Here is a 20,672-nt window from a genome sequence, read left to right on the forward strand (position 1 = left end):
ATGAAATAATGATGCAAAGAAAAAAAAAAGCGGAGTGAATCTGATTGGTGGAAGACAGACACAACTATAGCAGCAACAATCACCTTCCAGGAGCAGCAATGGCAGGAGTCCTGAAAGGAAAAATGGGGGTGGGGAGACAGTACATGAATACACACATGTGGAGAAGTCTGGGATTTAACTTACCTAAAGGCAGAAAATTCTAGCGAATATTAAAGAATAGAACTTTGGTGGCCAATGGCATGTAATAATACTGAGCCACTAATTAAATTATCCCCTGAGGACATCTACTATAAAATAACTCAAAGCAAGGCTGTGGAGGACCAGTGGCTGTTAGAATGGAGTATGAAGGGCAATTCAATGAGTATGAGAGACTTTTTGTATTTTTTTAGAGAGATTTTTTTTTTCCTTTCTTTAAATGCATGGAAATCTTTTAAAAAAAGAATGGTTTGTTCAAATTCCAATTCTTGGCTTAAGGAACAGACTGTAAATAAGAGAATGTCTATGTTCTTGTTAAAAAAGAAAAGACTATCATCTTTTGCTGCACAGAGCTAAGTTGATGAAAACATAAGTTTGAGTCTGTGCATGCTTAATTATGTTGGGTGAATTCATTGCTTCACCGACATTCTTAGGTGAAAATCTGAGCATTTGTTGGAAAAAAGCACCCAGGATCATTGAAATTGAGATCTACAGAAAATTCAGAGAAACCCAAATCGCCTGTACTTTCTGAGCCTCATTTGCCTCCTGAAAACTGCCACTCATCCTTTTTGATGAAGTTGTCCCTTTCGCGTGGTTCACCTACAAGAGTTCCTTGCAGAAGGAAGCCAATTTTACCCATTCCCTATTCTAGTAGTTTCCTCATCTCTAACCCAATAAGAAGTTAGATTTCAACATGCTTTAGGGGCATAATTACAAAGTCAAACCTGGCATAGTTACATGCATATATATGTACACATAAACACACACACACACACACACACACACACACACACACAAGAGTTACAAGAACTAGCAAATTTACATGAGTAAAAATCTGATGAACATATGTAGGATTGTTTTTTGAAATTCTAGATCAGGGGTGGCCTGTAGACAAAATCTGCTCAACTGTGTTTATAAACAAAATTTGATTGAAACACAACTCTACTCATTTGATTACATATTGTTTATGGCTGCTTTATCATTACAATGGCAGAGTTTAATTGTTGTGACAGACACTGTCTCACCTGCAAAGCCAAAAACGTTTACTATCTGGAGCTTTACAGAAGCTTGCTGCCCCCAGTCTAGGCCAAGTTGCAGACAAAGTTTTGAATCAGCCTGAATTTACTGATTTGGGTTGACTATCCGAGCAATTCTGGATCCCATGTGCTGCTTGAGCTGGTGGAAGTTGTCAGAATGTTTTACTTTTATTCTGTGTTAGACTCAGTAGTGACAAACTCTACATTAAGTTAGTTGCCAGAAATTCCTTAGGTTGATGTAGAAGAAAAAGAAATCCCAATATTGAAGAAATTAGACATTTTGGAGTGGATTCAGTGTATATGAAGCACTGATTTCCCTCCTTAATTTGTCACATACTCTGCTCCTATAAATCTACAGAAGCCAATGAGAGAGTATTTCATTTGCAGAAGAAAAAGAGGGCTGGTTACCACAGAAAGGCCTTGGGACTATCCTGGAAATTGTATGGTCATACAAAGAGGTGTTTTGGTGCTGTTTTGCAGTGGCTAATTGACCATAGACTTTCTAGCACTGGAAAAGATGTACACTCCTTTAAGGCCCTGCTTTATTTGTATATACCCCAAACTCTGGGTCTGGAGAACAGAGAGAGACCTACCATGAACTCATACGATGTGAGTCTCTTTCCAGATCCTCAGCCCCCAGAGTAAGGGAGGTTAGGAGCAGAGGAAGAAAGACTTCTCACTAACAGCACAAATACATAGGGTACTTTTAACCAGGACAACTGTGCACTGGGAAAGAGAATGCCCTCATGAATCAGCAATGATTAGACAACAGCCTCAACAAACACTGTTTTAGGGGAATAGTTATGCTGATGAGCCACTGGGAAAAGTTAAGACTTAGGGAAGTTAGACAATAAATGTATTATGACCCACGTAAACCTCCCATTAGGCCTGAATAAATCTATCTGTATTCATTATGATTATATATACCTGCAAGTAATAGAACATCCAACTAGTGTGGTTTAAATAAGCAAGCACTCATGTTGCAGCTATACCACGAGGTATGGATGTAAGTAGCTGTCAATGAATTCAAAATCTCTGCACTGTCAGAGGCTATGGCTGTTTCTCTTTGCCATTCCCTCATGTTAAAGGATGGTCACTGCAATTCCTGCCTCAACATTCATATTCAAGGAAGGGTCAAGGTAAGAAAATAAGACTAAATCTGCTTTCTATTTCCTCTTTTATAAAGCAATCACTTTTCCAAGAAATAACATCAATCTGACACATTCTACTAAGGTATCATTGCTAGGGTTTTCTGTCCACCAGGATAATAAGAAAGTATAGAAGAAACAAGGAAGGTTTGTCATGATGCATTCATCTAGGCACATTGCTCCCCTGAATCAAAGTGAGAATGCTAGCAAGGATTAAGTGGGGGAATGAATGTTATGTTGTCAGCCAGTAAGGTTTGCTACATCATCCCATATTTATTTTACCAGATCTTGAGTGTGTGATTGGCTTACATATATTTAGTAACTAGCAACACTTCCTATTTACCAATCTGAGTCATGGAATATAGGTTTCTATGGTAGGGAGAGCCAAATGGCAGGGAGAGCTGTCCTTTTCTAGCAAGATAATAACTTCAAAGCAATACTCTTCCTCCAGGGAAAATCAAAAATATCATTAAAGACTTGAAAGAACCCCAATGAGCTCACCATGCACTGTCCTTCCTTCTTAATGTTGGGAGATATAAGACACAGTGTACTTTCAAAGGGATCTACTGGCGTGTCCCACACCACTGACCCTGCACATTTAACTGATATAATAAACCTCTGAATTTTCATGGTTTATTTTTCTCCTTCTGGAACTCATTTGTCTTATCAAAGCTTCCAATGTAGTTGTCTCTTATTGCTTATGTGGCCCCGTTAGCATGATGTCATGGATACAAAGGGGAATGTCCAGATGTTCCAGACCTCCTCAAGCTATATTGTGACAGAGTGTGTGTGAGAGAATTAATGCAGACGAGGGGCATGATTGTAAATGCATATGACAAGAATTAGAGCAGTGTCCTTAACTATTCTTTAGATTTGAGAGCCTGATGAATCAGACACTATGGGTAAGTGTATGTACACATGTGTGGGCAAAGAAAACCTCAATATAGGAACAGATTTATTTCTAACAGTTCATTTATAAATTGGTTATCTAGGCTTTGGATTCTTCATAAAGTAAAACATATTATATTTTTAATTAGGTTGGCTACTGAGCCAGACCACAAAGGCCAACTTAGTCCTATTGGACTACAGAGGAGGTACAGTATGATGGCACAATGTGGATTTTAGGTCCTGTGAAAAGACAGCCATGAAATGCAGTAGGAGATAAAAGAAGAGACTTCTTTCTTTAGGATTTAAAAACAAAACAAAGTTTCCCATCCTACTTATTGATCTTCTGCACTCCTACTTCTTTGTCTAAAATTAATTTGCTAACCTAGCTACTGAAGTGTAATACAGACCTGCCTTCACTACACAAACTAAAGGGATCCACATTCCAAAATCACTTACCTCTTTCTAATTAATTTATACTAATATTTATACCATTGTGTTTGAACGTAAATGTGGGAAGTCTTTAAATTTGGATTGATGAAACATCGCGTTGGCAGCCTGGCACTGCCTAGAGGTATGCTCCCAAGGGTTGTTCACCAAAACTGTTCTACTTCATAGAACTCCTTCTTTCCTCCATTTTAAAACACGCAGACCCCTTGAAAAACTTTAAGGTTTTTCTGGAGATTCATTTGGTGGCACAGGTCAGCTTCCGAGGATGGAGAGAGTGGGTAAAGGTCGATGGTTACATTTTAGGATTATCTGTAAATTGAGTTTTTGTTAAACTGAGGCCTGGAAAATAAACATTTTCTCATTAAACAGATATTGTCACTGGAGTTAGATTAGTTGTATTCAGGAGACTTTGCCACATTAGGGGTCCGAAAAAGAGTACTGGAGACTACTGCTAAGAAAACAGTAGAAGGCTAGAGCTGCTGAATGAGTACCACCACTCCTCTCCCCACACCCACCACACCCAGTTATATTCAGGAACTGCACTCTGAGCACTTCACTGGTTCTATAGATTCAATTTTCATCTCAGGTTTTATTTGAAGAAAGGGTTTCATTGTTCAAAGACTTTTGAGAATCACCAGGTAAGATGATGTTTAACGTCCATTCTAAATCTGAAATTTCAACGACTTGGTACTTAAAAGCTCACCAATTATAAAATCCTACCAATTTTTAAAATTACAGGAGACATTTTGTTTGCATTGACCTTTTTGATGAGTTGGAGAGAAATCAAATGTATTTTAAGTTTAATTATAAGTGAAACAATTGAAAGTTAATAATAAGTAAATACCTTAAATTTTAGAGCAAAAATAATTTTTTTTCTTCCATGGCTTTTTCTCCTATGATATTTTACAACAGCTACGAATCCTTATTCTACAATTTCCTAGCAATATGAACTGAATAACTGCCTTGGACTCCTTGTTCTTCAATTCTTCACTTGTAAAATGGAGATAATGAATGTATATACTTACTGGTTATGAAAAAAACGATAAGATTTAAAAGCTTTAGGAGAGTGATTGGAACCTAGCAAGCACACAATATAAATGTGTAATTATTATTATTACTGGTTATGTTGAAATCATCAATTCTATATGACTTGTTTTATCACTGAAAATTTGAGGAAATAATTTATAAAACCACAAAAAGGAAAGAAGGAAAACTACGACATCTAGAATAAAGTCAAAACACAAAAAGGAAAACAGATGGGCAATATCCAGAAAGAAAATTCTGCTCAGTGTTTCCCATCTGCTTCTCTTTGCCTGCATGCTTTTCAGTAATACAAATTTTCAAACAGCCAAGCAATATAATCCACAATCTAGTTTAATTTGTGTTTGCACTTCATTGGCTGCTGGCAAGGGGACGGTTAGATTCGGATTTGATGATAAAGCCACACAGTCCTCATGTTCATCCCGTGAGAGGCAAAATTGTACAAAAGATTAAAATTAGTAGGAGGCAATTATTCTTCCTGTTAATCAATTCCAGACACGTTTGGCAGCTTTTCTCTTGCAACAGAAGTACAATTCAAACAAAGGTGGTAGAGACTGTTTTCAATAGTGTTATTTTAATTGAAAGCATGGAGCTCTCTTTAGTAGGCCATAACCTTCTTTGCTTAAGAAAGTGTTACGATTAGTGTTTTCCATTTGAAAATTACATGGTTTTCTAAAAGCATCATCATTATTCATTCTTATATTAATTGAAGGTATGCTTTTTCATAGTAAAAAAATAGAAACTTAATTGATTCAGGAATTAGAGAATAATGCATTTTTCTCCTAATGGGAAAAAGCCAGTATTATTACTTTGTTTTCTTTTAATAAATGGTCATTCACGGAGATCCAGATCAGATATCAGATAATGGTATTTAAAAGGAAAGACTAAAATGAAGCCTCTATATTTAGTAAGCAATTACCAGTTTTTACAGAAACAAGGATGGTAAGGGATTAAGTCTATAGATTACTAGACTGTATGATCATTTTCTGTTTTAATCAGTCAACTGAAACACTTAGGAATGATTTTTAAAAAGAGTGATTTATATTTACTTTTAATCTGGAAGAGGAAAGTAGACCGAAGCCTTTTTTTTCTCTTTTTTCTCCTGGATGATTCTTGGTACGTGCAGGGATAGGTATGCTCTGATGCAGTCAGCAGCAACTTCAAACTCTCACGGTTTTATTGCATCACTGTTGGTATCTCACTTACACTAATTGTCACTCTAAGACCCAGGTCCATAGTACTGGTTTATTTGGTACATCACTAGTCCTCAAGACAGAGTGGGGAGGTGTGGGGCTGAGGGGAAAGTGTGGTGAAGCACATAGAATAACGACCACCACATTTCTTGTTTCACTGGCCAAAGCGAGTCCCATGGAGAGGTGCATTCACCGCCTGGTAGGGTCAGTGAGTAGCTTTTGCAGCACTCACCGCAAATACAATTAAAGAGGCTTGTCAAATCTCTACAGGCCTACATCTGAAATGTGCAAGCAGACAGGATGTTTAGTTATGTTAAGTTGGTCATTTCTTCAGTGTGAGAACAGGGAGAAAAGATCAAAGAAGTAAAAAAGTTAAAATTGACCTTTCATCCTGAGTATCATCTCTAGCTGTCTTCCAAATTCCTCCAGTTAGAGTGTTTGAGAACATGTGTCCTGACAAGAACAGGGTGCTTGAATTTTGTAAGAGCATTTTGCTCACTCACTAAAAATAAAGAGAGTCTGTCAAATCATTTTCTTTCTCAAAGCCTCTTTAGATGTAAGAGTTCTTTCAGCTGAAAATTTCCGTAGCACTACACTAGTTATAATGACTGTACAAGCACTTTGTTATTCTTTATATATTCCCTTTTATAATTTTTGTCTTCATGCAGATCAAGGAAACATTTTGATCTATTAAATTATGATATGATGTAAGGCAAAGTAGGTTGGTGGGATATTTGGATTCTGAAGAACGTTATGTGACACTTAATGATATAAATATCAAGCCTGTTTTTCTCCTTCAGAAGAGTACTGATTTGAGGAACATTCTGTATTCTTAAAACTCTAAGTCAAGGTTAATAATGCATTTTATGTTTCATATAAGGGCTTTAAAGTTTATCTGCGGCAGAAGTTATATTAAGAAATCTGAAAGGAACAAATTTCCTTTAAAGTACTAGAAGCTGTTTTACAGTATGCTTTATAATTTATATTAATAACTGTAAGTTAAATTTTCTTTGAGCATTTTTTTAATCTCTTCTGTTGTAGACTTTTCCTAATGAAACATTTAAATATTCACTTTCTCTTCTATTCTCTAGAAGAAGGGGTGGACCCTCCTCCTTTTGCTTGCCTTCTTGTTCCCATGTGAGGGACATGGATTAACACTCCTGCCTATCTGTCTCCTCACTCTCTTCTCCATGGGAGGAGGAATTAATTATCTGGTTGATAAATTGGGAAGAAGGAATGGGGGGGGGGGCATGATTTCTATTGGTGGTATTTGCCTGCCTGCTCGGGTTCTCCACCCTGTAAGTTTTATTTGGCTGGGCTCTGTAGGTGTGCTGGTGCTTGTAGGTCCGCTGTGTTGACTGTGAATGGTTAAGTGTCTAACTCTGGGGTTGGGAATTGACACGATTATGCTACATTTTCCAACTGTACTATCATGGACAGTAAGTCCTCATTGAACGTCGTGGATAGGTTCTTGAAAAGGAGGTATAACAAAGCAATTTTACCATTGGCTAATTGATAGAGTTAAGTTCCTATGGTATCTCATCAATGATATAATGAAATGATGTAATTTGAGGACCTGCTGTATACTGATTTTCAGTGTCTCCTCTACCTGACTTCTTTGTCTATCTTTAAATGATTTTGAACTCAGGCAAGAAAAAAATTGCTCTTCTTGAAACCATGACCATCTATAGCTATCTATTCCTCCTATAATTTAGCCCCCCCCCCACACACACACACCTTGCTTATTGCTGCAGATTCTCCACTCTTCAATGCCTTCTTATTCTAGCCAACTTTCCTGTTTTTCCTCATCAGATTGAACTGGAATTTTGGGAGGTGAGGCCGGGCGTCTATATTTTAATTGTGCTCCCAGGTTAATGAAGATACTGACTTGCATCTGTTATATCTATTGCACATGTTCTTCAACTTTGCTTTTATATTTTCATTTTATGATTTTTGAGATAATAAACATTTGAAATTTACTAGTAAAGGCTAGTCATCCTTTTTTATATTTTTCCGTTTCTGTCATCCTTTATTCTAAGAGCTGAGATTTTTCTTGTAGATTTTTAGTGTTTGAATTTAAAGTATTAAAATAAGTTATTTAAAAAATCACTACAGAAATAATCCGTGAATATATGCATAATGTTTTTTCAAAAACCTTAAATTGTATAAACATATTTATTAAAACACAAAAATTTCTCCATTAATAATACTTGCATCCCTATATGTAACCATCAGGAATAATTTGGTACTGTGGATATACTTTCATATCCCTATTTTGAATGTAAAAATACATATTGCTTAGTAACTTTTTATTTGAAAATTTAAGAAGTTACTCATGTTTATTATCTGATTTACATTTGACAAAGCAAGTACCTTTTTAAACTTACTATATCTTGGTAAAATGTCCATTCCTGGGATCCATCTCCTTTTGATAATGGTATAGAATTCTATGGAAAAGACAGATCATAATTTATCTAATATCCCCTAATGGATATTTATCTCTATAGAACCTAATTATAATGGATAAACTGTCTATGTTCCTTAGTGGATAGACTTTAGGTTTCTAATTATTTACTATTGCAAACACTCCTGCCTTGATCATCCTGTATCCATAGCTCTTTGCTTGCTTATGCAAGTACAAGATTTCTTTCTAATTATATGTATGAGCTCCTAAAAAACCTTACATTCTTCAGAAGCAGTGCAATTACGATAACAGGACATAAAAAAATAAAGTGTGGCAGACCACTTAATCAATACCTATGCACCTTTGAAACTAGAGTACCAACAAATACAAATTGTTATTTGGGGAGATCATGTGGACTTCACAGGCGAGAGAACTCTGCCTATCTACCGGCTGTCACTGTGGAGATTAAAAATGTCAAAAGCACTAAACGGAAATGCTGGTAAGAGTAGTAAATGAAGAGGGGCTGTGAACTGGGTGAATGCCCTGAAGCTGGGCATAGGAGCAGTGCAACCTGCAGTGAGGTGAGCGTGAGGTAAGGCTGAGGGCGAGCCATTATGGGAGAAGCCTGGGTGCAGACGCTGAGTTTAATTTTTGCTAAAATAGAGTTTGAATGGAGTCCTGATACTACTATACCAGCCCAGCTGTGGGCTTTTCCTTTTCTGCTTAAAGTTGTATTTCTATTCATGCTTTCCCTGCGTCATTTGCCTGGAGAAAATAATGTATACATGTATACAACTTCTGTGATATTGGTAGCAACTCCCTTATTTACGAATCAAGTATGAATAACACACATTAGATGAGAATCATGAGCTGAGGTAAAACAGACTGTGTTTATGAAACATGTTTCTGTAAGTGGAATAACTGGGTCAAAGGTGATGCACCATTTAAATGCGTGGATTCTGTCAAATTATTCCCCAAAAGTATGATAATAATTCACGACTGCTACAGAGTATGAGAATATCTGTTTTCTTATATTTTTCACTTGATACAATTAACCTTTACATTCTTTTGATCAATTTATTTCACCTATCAGAGTGGAAACAGAGATTTAGTTACTGTTTTCATTTAGATTTCTGAGGTAACTAGTTAGATAACAATTTTTATACCCTTTTTTAAAAAAAATTGAGTCTTTGTTCTTATGTGTTATTTGTTGATAATCGTTGCTTGCTTAAAACTTATTAAATTTATTGGGGTGACGTTGGTTAGTAAAATTATATAGGTTTCAAGAGTACAATTCTGTAATATATCATCTGTATATTGCATTGTGTGTTCACCACCCAAAGGCAGTTCTCCTTCCATCACCATGTATTTGAATCCCTTTACCCTATTCTACCATTTCCTCTGCCCCCTTACCCTTTGGTAACCGCTAAACTGTTTGTGTCTATGATTTTTTGTTGGCTTGTCTTGTTCATTTGTTGCTTTCAGGTTTATATGGCACATATGAATGAAATCATACAGTTCTCAACTTTTTCTGTCTGACTTATTTCACTTAGCATGATACTCTCAAGATCCATCCATGTCGCAAATGGCAGTTTTGTCTTTTCTTATGGCTTGATAATATTCCATTGTATATATGTACCACATCTTCTTTACCCAATCATCATCTATCGAAGGACACTTTGGTTGTTTACATGTCTTGGCCACCGTGTATAACGCTCCAATGAACACAGGGGTATGTATATCTTTATGGATAAATGTTTACAGATTTTTTGGGTAGATGCTCAGAAGAGGGTTTGCTTGGTCGTATGGTAATTCTAGCCTTAATTTTTTGAGGAACTGCCATGCTGTTTTCCATACTGGCTGCACAAATTTACATTTCTACCAGTGGTGTATGAAGGTTCCTTTTTCTCCACAATCTCTCCAACACTTGTTATTTACTTGTCTTTTTGATAATATGGCTATTATAACAGGTTCTATAATAACAGGTGTGAGGTTGTATCTTATTGTGGTTTTGATTTTCATTTCCCTAATAGCTAGTAAAGTTGAGCACATTTTCATGTATTTGTTGGCCATTTGTATATCTTCTGTGAGAAGAGTCTATTCAAGTCCTCTGCACAATTTCAAATTGGATTTTGTTGTTGTTGTTGTTGAGTTGTGTGTGTTCTTTATATATTTTAGATATTAGCCCCTACTGGAGGTGTTGCTTGCAAATATCTTCTCCCTTTTGGTTGGTTGCCTCTTTGTTTTGTTCATGGTTTCTTTTGCTGTGCTGAAGCTTTTTAGTTTGATACAGTCCCATTCATTTATTTTTGCTTTTACTTCCCTTGCCTTTGAGATCAAATTCATAAAATCCTCTCCGAACCTAAGGTCCATAAGTTTAGTACCTGTGCTTTCTTCTATGCAATGTATTGTTTCATATTTTTGATTTTTTTTTGCTTACTTTTGCATTGTTTGCTTTCTTGTTAGTGGTTCACAGAAACATTTTAAAAACAATGTAAATAAACCATGTGCTCAATAAGAATTTTGAAAAAAAATCCTATTAGACTTTTGCCTATAATTTAACTCTCATGTGGTTTCTTTCCACATAAAAAGTTTACATGTTCATGTGCTCAATTGTGCTAATTTTCCTCTTGTGGTTCTGAGCTTTGTGATTTGTTTAGGAAGAACTTACAAACCCTTATATTAACATATTCTCTTATATTTGCATTTACACTTTTGAAATGCTTTTGTCTTGTTAAAATTTGAGTACCTATGGTATTTATTTTTATGTAAGGTATGCAGTCATAACCTAATTTCATTTTTTCTCTCAATTGATAGTCAATAGTTATGGTGCCATCCTTTCTCCACTAATTCATGCATATTTATAAATCACAATATACACTATTAAATTGATCTATTTCCCCATTGCTGAAGGGTTAATGTCTTCTCTGGTTGTTCTCCTTCTTACTTTTTTGCCAACCTAATGCAGGAAAACTGGCATTTCATTGTTCTTTTAATTGTGTTTTCCTACTAACTTACAAGGTTAAGTGCATTGTTGTATGTATATTGCTATTCACATTTACACTTTTGTGTATATCCTTGACATATTCTTTGCCCAATTTTCTGTTGAATCGTTCACATTTTCCTTGTTGATTTTCTAAGAGTATTTTATGTATTTTAGGTAATAAACTCTTCTCATGCATGTTACACATACATGTTTTCAACCAGTCGCTTATCTGTTCATTTCATTTATTTTAGTATTTAGCATTGATACTAAATACAGCTTATGGCTTTTGAATTTTGGAATCTTAAGAAGGCTTCCCTATCTCCAACTGTATTTCTTACTAATACTCTTATAATTTTATTTTTAACAGTTTTAACAGCTTCTTAATCCACTGGAAATTTAATTTTGTGAAAAGTATAAAGCAAGGAAATCCTGTGGATTCCACCTTAAAATATGTCCAGAATCTGTCACTTCTTTTCACCTCTGCTACTTCTCTGGTTCAAGCCACCATCACAACTTCTGGATTTCTGCAGTAGCCTGCTCACTGATCATCTTGTGCCTATACTTGCTCCTGATAGGCTATATTCAACACAACAACCGGAGACATCTTTTAAACATGTGATATAATAATAGCTGGCCTTGTCACTCAGAGTAAAACCGATATCTGTAAACTGGCTAAAATGATTTGACCCCATTACCCCCAATCTGTCTCTTACCATTTTGCCTACTGCTTCCTCTGTCCTTCACCATCTTCAAATGTGTGTTGGCTTTAGTTTATACACCACCCCAGATGTGTGCACATGCTCTGCTTCCTACCTAGAGTAGTGGCTTGATGTGTCCTATAGGCCTGGAGCCAGGTTACTGCTGTGGCAGCTGCTTCTGCTTTAGATTGATGTCCCTGCTGTGTCTGCTGCTCCTGATCTCTCTTTAACGTTTGGTACAACCTCCCTCTTGACTCCTGTTTTGAGGTTCCACAGTGTCACCTTCAAGATATGGGCAACTGTGCTTTTCTTTTTACTAAGCACCTACACATGGGCAACTTGGAAGTGTGTGGAGCTAATTCCTACATGGTGAACTTTGACAAAAAGGGGATGAGAGTAAGTGGATAGATTCTTCTTCCTTATGTGTCTTACAGAGGCAGAGTAGCTTTGTGTGATCTGTCTGAAAATGTCTTACATGACCCAGCAATCAGTTTGCCATAAAGCTGTGTTCAGCTCAATAACACTCTGCCTTATTTTGTTCTGTTTCATCCCCTGCTTTACTCTGTTCCTGCTTCCCTGGGACTGTACTTCCAAGTAAGATGCTAGCAAAAACACGTTTCCTTCAGAGTCTGTTTTCTACAGACACAGGAATAAGACAAGTCTCTCTTTAAATGTCATGTTTTCACTGAGGCTAACCCCAGGCACCCACTCCCAACCCCAACCCCGTATCTCCTTGGCCATTGCATTTATTGTTAGCTAGTATATAACTTAATCATTATGGCTATTATTTTAATCTTTTCTCCTTTCCCAGAATAAAAACTTCAATGCTCTAGGGAAACAGAAGTCGTTATCTGTTTTGTTGACATTTGTATCCCCATTACCAAGAACAATGCTGGGCACATAGTAGGCCCTCAATAAATATCAGCTAAATGAACTGAAAGAATGAGTGCTGGCTTTATTGCTACCAAGTTTTACCACCATGGCCACTATGAGAAATTTGAACTTGTCTTTGCTTCTTTATATCATCAGCTATAGGTTAGAAATCCTGTTGGGATGGGAACACATGAGTGGCAATGCTTAACAGTCTTATCCTCGTCAGCTTCTCACTAAGCTTTTTGTCTTCATATTGGGAGACGAGGCCCCTCTGATCACAAATCAACTGATGGTTAGCCTCCCAAAAGAACAAGTCAAAAAAAGAAAAAAGATACATGTTTTCCTATAGGATTGCATTATATTTATAATTTGGAGAAACTCTATAACATTGAATATTTCTATCCAAAAGTATGGTAAAACCCTCTATTTGTTTAGGTCTCCCTTTTAGGTTTTTTTGATTTTTAGAAATATCATTTTCCATATCAGTCTTATGCATTTCTTCTTCTATTTATTTTTAGATAGATTTTTTAAAAAAATTAGTATGAATAACTTCTCATTTTCTAATTGATTGTTTTGGTATATACCACAAATATATATTTTTTATTTCTATAGTAATTTTGTTAATATCTTTATTACTGTACTTGTCACTTTTTAAAATAATTTATACTTCTTTTTTACATTAATTATTAAATTTATTTGTAATTTTATGTATGGTGTTTAGTGAAGATCTAAGTCAATTTTATTTTTTCCAAATGCTCAGCCAATTGCCTAAACCTGTATAGTTGAATATTTCTTTTCTTTTTTCATTAATTTATGGTGCAAATACCAAATTATTTTGTATACTTACATTTGTTTCTAGGCTAGTTATGTTTTCTTATTATTCCCTGTACACCTACTCCTCAACTGCATAGAGAAATCTATTTCCTTGACTGTGTGGTCTGTTCATGGAACGACTGCGGCATGCTTTCAGAAGAACTAAAAATAACCAGCTGGACATCTCAATGGCAATTGCCTCAACATGTCTAACTGACAACTGGCGGTCTTCCTGTATTTCCTATCTCAGTTATTAATACTGCCAGACAACCATTTGCTCCAACCTGAAACTTTAGAATAATCCTTAAATCCCCGTATCCGGTTGGTTAGCAAGTCTTGTTAATTCACTCTCTCAAACATCTCCAAAATATTTTCTCTCCTCCCTACTGACCCTGCATTCATTTGAGTCTTGTGCTCTGTCATATATCAGCTTACGTGTCCCCTCCTCAGATAGGTTTTCCTGACACCCTGTTCAAAGAGCCTTCACGTTACAATTACTGTTATATCACCTTGTTCATTTCCTTCATAAGTGTTACAACAATTTGTAATGATTCATTTAAAGCTTTATTACTGTATTATTTGTTTCTCTGATGGAATGTAAGTGTTATGACAGCAGGGCCAGGTCTATTTTGTCTTTTTGTAGCCATGGTGTCTAGTTTCTAGCTCATAGCAGGTGCTCTATACTGATTTGTTATAAGAATGAATGAATGAATTAATGGCACAATACCCTCTTAGTAGGTTCATTTGCTTCCACTTTCCTCACTCATCTTTTCCAATCAACCCTCCACGTTGATATAATTGTTATAAAAAAACAAAACAACAAAAAACACACAAAAAAACAGAGAAGACCTGATCATGTTATTTCTCAGCTTAAAAACTTCCAGTGTCTTCTTATGTATCTTCTTATGTATCTAGTGTCTTCTTAAGTTAGACATCAATTTGTTCAACCTACAAGAAGTAGAATTACTTTTAATGGACTTTAAATGAGATTTTGAGTAGACTTGAATATACAATATTGGATCAAAATCTTAAAATTCATTTGATCCTAAATTCCTCATTTAAAAAACCCAAAAAACTAAGGACCTGTAGAGTTATAGAGTTGTTTTTAAAAAACCCATAAATTTGTCTAGATTATATTTATCCTTTCTTCATAGATGTTTTTGACTTAATTTTTTCCAATAGATTAAATTGTTTTTCTCTTTTTCTGTATTACTTTTGTTTTTATTTTTAATTTCAATTATTAATCTTCTCTATATTTTTAAAACTTAACAGCTAAATATTACTATTTTCTATGTAGAATTATAGAAATTCCACATAAAATATTATATTTTGTGATTAGCCTATGGGGTTGATTTCTCTCATGCCATTTATTCTTCCAAAGATCATATGTTTCTGTGTGTCAATTACCTTTTAATATCTTTTCCTCTTTAAAAAGAAACAACTTAAAAAGCATACGTAATTGACATTAAAATTTTGTATTGGCTTTGTAATTTATTTCTAGTAGATTTCTATATTATATTGGCTTTGTAACATATTGAAAGGTTTTTTAACTACTACATTTTTTCCCATATAGTTTAATTATATGATTTAATCATTTCCTTCTATGGTGAACTATAAAACAGTATTTCTAAGTTTTTACTCTTTTTAGAATAAGTATTAATAATGTTATCTTGAATTATACTTTGTTCTGTTCAGATATATACTATTTTTACTTATACATTTTTCTTTTTAAGTCAGTTTTTAAAATTATACATGCTTTTTATATAAAGACAAGACATTCTTTTTCGGGGTAGGGGATATTCCTATCTCATAAATAAGTTATTTAATTTTCTGACCTTTAATGATACTGTTTAGTATAAAATTTCTCCATTTTTATTGCCAATCCAAAACTTTGTGATTAATTACTTAGAAAATATATTTTGGTAAATCAGTCCCTAGTTTATTAATAAATAGTGCTATGACTTCCTCATTATTGATAACATCAATAACAAATTAAATAATCACATACTTTTATAGGTTTGTAAAAAATGAATTGTGTTAACAAAAATTATTTTTCCTGTTCTTTATCTTCTCATATTTTCTTAAAGTATAGCTTGTGACAAGCTATTAAAATATAATTAAAACATTTTTTAGACACTATGATTCATTTTAAAGGCCATATTGTTAAAATGAAAAGTAATAAAACAGCCTCAGGCTATGATCCCCAAAATTGTTCTAGCTCATTACATTTCTTAACTCATTAAGATGAGTTATCATTATATTTGTATCTAGTCTTTTTTATTATTATTATTTAAAACATGTAAGTCTGAGACTTTTCCTTCCAGCCATGAGGGACTAATTGCTACTGAGATTTTCTTTTAAAAACTACGAGAACACTGGGGAAAAAACACAAAAATGCTATTTTAAGATATTGGATAATAGGCAGTACAAAACTGTGTGCCCTGTGAAAAGAGTAACAAATTATGTGAGCCTAGGGTAGTTATGAGGGCTTAAGTACTAGGAATAGACGTGGGGTTCTCCTGTATTTTTGACTGAGTATCCCACTTCCCGTGCAAAAGTTGAAACTCTGTTAAGCCACGCAAAAAATTACAGGGGGGGCGATGTTGAACAAAAGAAATGGGAGATGTTTCATTTCTAACCAGCTACAGTTAGGAGATATTATTATTATTATTATTATTGTTACAACCTTGGGGGAGTCATTATGTCATCCTTAATAGGAGAGCTAAACTACAACTAGAGTAAAGGTTACTGTAGTTATATGCTAACAAAAATTAAAAACTAACACTGAAAGGATCATGCTGATCCAGAAAACAAAATACTATAATTCTTCAAAGGAGGAAAACAAAGCCTAGACACTCAACAACATAAAATTTGTTATACTTAACTTTCAGTCAATAATTACTAGACACACAGAAGCAGAAAAATACAACCCATAATCAGAATAAAGTGTCAATAGAAACAGAACCAGAAATTACAGAGATGTTTGAATAAGCACATAAGAACATCAACACATCCATTTTAAATATTTTCAAATAATTAAAGTTGAATATAAGAAGAAGAGAAAAGGAAACCATAAAATTAATAGAATTTCTAGACTGATAAAATGCAAAATAATATATATATAATATATATAATATGGATTATATATATTATATATATAATATGGATTATATATATATATAATATAATAATATGGATTTCTAAATGAAGTATATATATATATATACTGGATGGGCTTGAAAGCAGAATAGATGTTATAGAAGAAAAGATAAGTACACATAGTGCTATAGACTGAATGTTTATGTCCCCCCAACTTTCATATGTTGAAACCAAATCCTTAATGTGATGGTACTTGGGGGTGGAACCTTTGGGAGGTGATTAGGGCAAACCCCTTGCGAATGGGATTAGTGTCCTTATAAAAGAGACCCTAAAGAGCTCTCTTGCCTTTCCATTATGTGGAGACACAGTGAGAGAAAGGCAATCTGTGATAGAGGAAGTGAGCTTCCACCAACTGTTGAATCTGCCAGCACCTGGATCTCTGACTTCCAGCCTCCAGAACTATAAGAAATACATTTCTATTGTTTATAAGCACCCAGTCTATGATAATTTGTTATAGCAGCCCAAATGCTGCTATACGGCATATAGATCCATCAATAGAAACTAAACAGACTAAAGAACAGGGACGAAAAAATAAATTAAAAATGAATAGAATGAGAACTGATCTCAGAAAAAGAGGAGGCGGACATAAAAGATTGTTGAAGAATTGAGTTAAATTTTCCCGAATTTTAAGACAACTCAGCTCACAGATCCAAGAAGCTCAATGATCCCAAAGCAAGATAAACATAAAATAATCCACACCTAGGCACACAGTAATAAAATTTCTGAAAACCACGAATTACACAAGTCTTAAAATCAGTCCATAAAAATAGAAACAAAGAATTTTTGCATGCTACTTATCAGAAATTATGCAATCCAGAAGACAATAAAAGAGCTTTAAAACGCTAAAAATAATAAACCTCAAACTGGATTTCTAAATGAAGAAAAAAGGCTAAGAAAAAACTTTTTCAGCAGATGAAAGCTGAGATAATTTCTCATCTCAAAATAAATACATCTCAAAATGTAATTTATTATTATAGAAAATAAGAAAAATTTTGGGGATTATAACATGCAGAAGAATTATATATAATAATAACAACAGGAAATAAAAATATACTGTTTAATATCCTTACATTATATATGAAGTAATATAATGTGAAGATATGTTAAAAATGCATATTGTATATCATATATATGTACAATATGTTATAGTATAAACTATATGTTATTTATATCAATGTATGTATGTACAAAATACATGTGTATATATTATATATGTATAATAATTCAGATAAAAGTAGAATACTAAGAAGTATTTCATTATTCAAAAAGAAAGCAGAAAAGAAAAAAGAACAATGGGACAAATAGAAAAAATATAAAAAGAAAGTAAATTTGACCCAATCATGTCAATAATTATATTAAGTGTAAAGTATAAGAACTGTATGATAGAACTTTCAGTGACAACAGAAATGTCTCTTATCTACATATAGTCTATACTGTCCACATGTGGCTTTTGAACACTTGAACTGTGGCTAGGGTGACTGAAGATTCAAATTTAAAATTTTATTTGCTTCTAATATATTTAAATTTAAATTTGAATAGTCATATGTGACTAGTGGTTACTGCATTGGACAGTATAGGTCTAGATACTCCAAAAAAGAAGGCAAAAATTATCAGTTTAGATGAAAAATCAAGACCGAAATGTATATTGGCTATAAGAGACATCCTTTATACATAAAGACTCAGATTGCAGGGTAAAGGGTAGAAAAAATATGCCAAGTAAACATTTATTTATCAGAAATATGGAGTGGATATATGAATAATAGGAGCATGGATTTTAGCAGAACAAAATATTAACAGAGATAAAGGGAGACATTTCATAGTGATAAAATATATTTTGAAGACGACAACGATATTAATGTATATACACTGATAATGGAAGTTTGTTATTACATGAAACAAAATCTTAGAGGATTGTGGTAGTTTTAAAATATGCACATACATTTTTTGATACTCTTCCCTTCAAAAGGTGGAGGATAATTTCCCATCCCTTGTGTGTGCTCTGTATTTATTAACCTGCCTTTAATGAATACAATTTGACAGAAGAGATGGTGTGTGACTTCTGTGACCAAGTCATAAGTGGCATTGTAGATTCCTCCTCTCTCTCTCTCTCTCTCTCTCTCTCCCTGTCAGATCACATGTCGTAAGTACACTCAATCAGCCCTATGGTGAAGTACATGTGGCAAAGAGCTGAAACCTCCTGCCAACAGTCATCTTAGAAGTAAATCCTCCAGCCCCACCATAGCCAGAATATGACTATAAGCCTGACTAACATCTTGACTGCAACCTCATCAAAGATCCATCCAAATGAAGAGAACCACCCAATAAAATGTTCTGAATTCCTAATCCACAATAATTTTGAGATAATAAGTGTTTACTATTTTAAGCTTCTAAATTTGGGGGATAATTTATTATAAAGCAATAGATAAATTGAGGCTTGCAAGGTGAAATATAAATATCTACAATTATAGCTGGGTATTTCAACATTTATATCTTAGCACTTGATAGAACAGGTAAACAACAAATGAGTAAATATAAAGGACACTATCAGCCAACTTGACTTAATTAAACTTTATAGAACACTTCATCTAAGAACAGCAGAATGCCATGTTTTCAATTGAATATGGAACATTGACTAAGAGATCATACACTAGAATAAAAACAAGTCTCAATAAGTTTTAAAGTATAGAATCAAACAGAATATATGTTCTGACAATGAGAGAATTAAACTAGAAATTAAAAACAATCAGATACCTAGTAAAACCTCAAAAAATTGGGTATTAATTAGTCCATTTGGGCAACTATAACAAAATATAGGCTAGATGGCTTATAAAGAACAGAAATTTATTTTTCACCTTTTTAGAGACTGAGAAGTCCAAGATCAGGTGCCAGAGCATTTGGTGTCTTGTGAAAACCCGCTTCCTGGTTCATAGTTTGCTGTCTTTTTGATTTGTACATACATCACAGAAGAGGGTAAGGGAGCTCTCTGGAGTCTCTTTAATAAGAGCACTAATCCCATTCATGAGGTTCCATCCTCATGACCTAATCACCTCCCAAAGGCCCTACATCTTAATACCATCTCATTGGGCATTAGGAGGTCAACATATGAATCTTGGGGAAACATAAACATTGAGACTATAGCAACAATACACTTAAAAGTAACGCATGGGTCTAAGAAGAAACCACAAGAATAAAAATAATAAACCAGTTTAAATTCCAAATTTGTGGGATGCAGCTAAGGTTATGCTTAGAGAAAAATTCAGAGCTTTAATAGTTATGTAATAACTATTTGTATAATAGTTATAATATGATGGTTATAATATAATTGTTATATAAGATATTTAAGACTAAATGTCTACAATCAGTGACCTAACTTTCTACCACAAGACGCTAAAAAGAAGCGTGAAATAAACCTAAAAGAAATAGAAGGAAGAACATTTTAATGATACAAGGGGAAATCAGTGAAACAAAATGGACAAACAATAGATAAAAATCAATGAAACCAAAAGCAGATTCTTTGAAAGCATGGATAAAATTGAAGAACCTCTATAAAAAAGCCTAAAATAAAAAAATAAAAAATAAATGGAGGCGACACAAATGACCAATTTCAGGAAAAAGGGGTTATCAGTACAGATCCTAAAGACATTAAAAGGATAATAAATAAATATTATGAGTTACTTTATGTTAATAAATTTGACAACTTGGACAAAATAGATACATTTCTTAAAATATACAAATTACCAAGACTCATACAAAAAAATTTGAAAATCCGAATCATTCTATGGCTACTTAA

The 20,672-nt window shown here is 34.1% G+C and overlaps 1 protein-coding gene across 1 annotated transcript in view; it reads left to right on the top strand.

Moving 5' to 3' along the window:
* Positions 1-8,929: 8,929 nt before the first annotated feature.
* Positions 8,930-20,672, top strand: part of LAMA2 (laminin subunit alpha 2) — a 535,718-nt gene continuing 523,975 nt past the window's right edge. The window contains exon 1 of the mRNA XM_074333565.1: positions 8,930-8,945. The gene's annotated coding sequence lies outside the window, so the exon portion shown is untranslated. The remainder of the gene's footprint in view (positions 8,946-20,672) is intronic.

The sequence above is a fragment of the Rhinolophus sinicus genome, linkage group LG05 (assembly GCF_036562045.2).
Source record: "Rhinolophus sinicus isolate RSC01 linkage group LG05, ASM3656204v1, whole genome shotgun sequence".
Classification (NCBI taxonomy): Eukaryota; Metazoa; Chordata; class Mammalia; order Chiroptera; family Rhinolophidae; genus Rhinolophus; species Rhinolophus sinicus.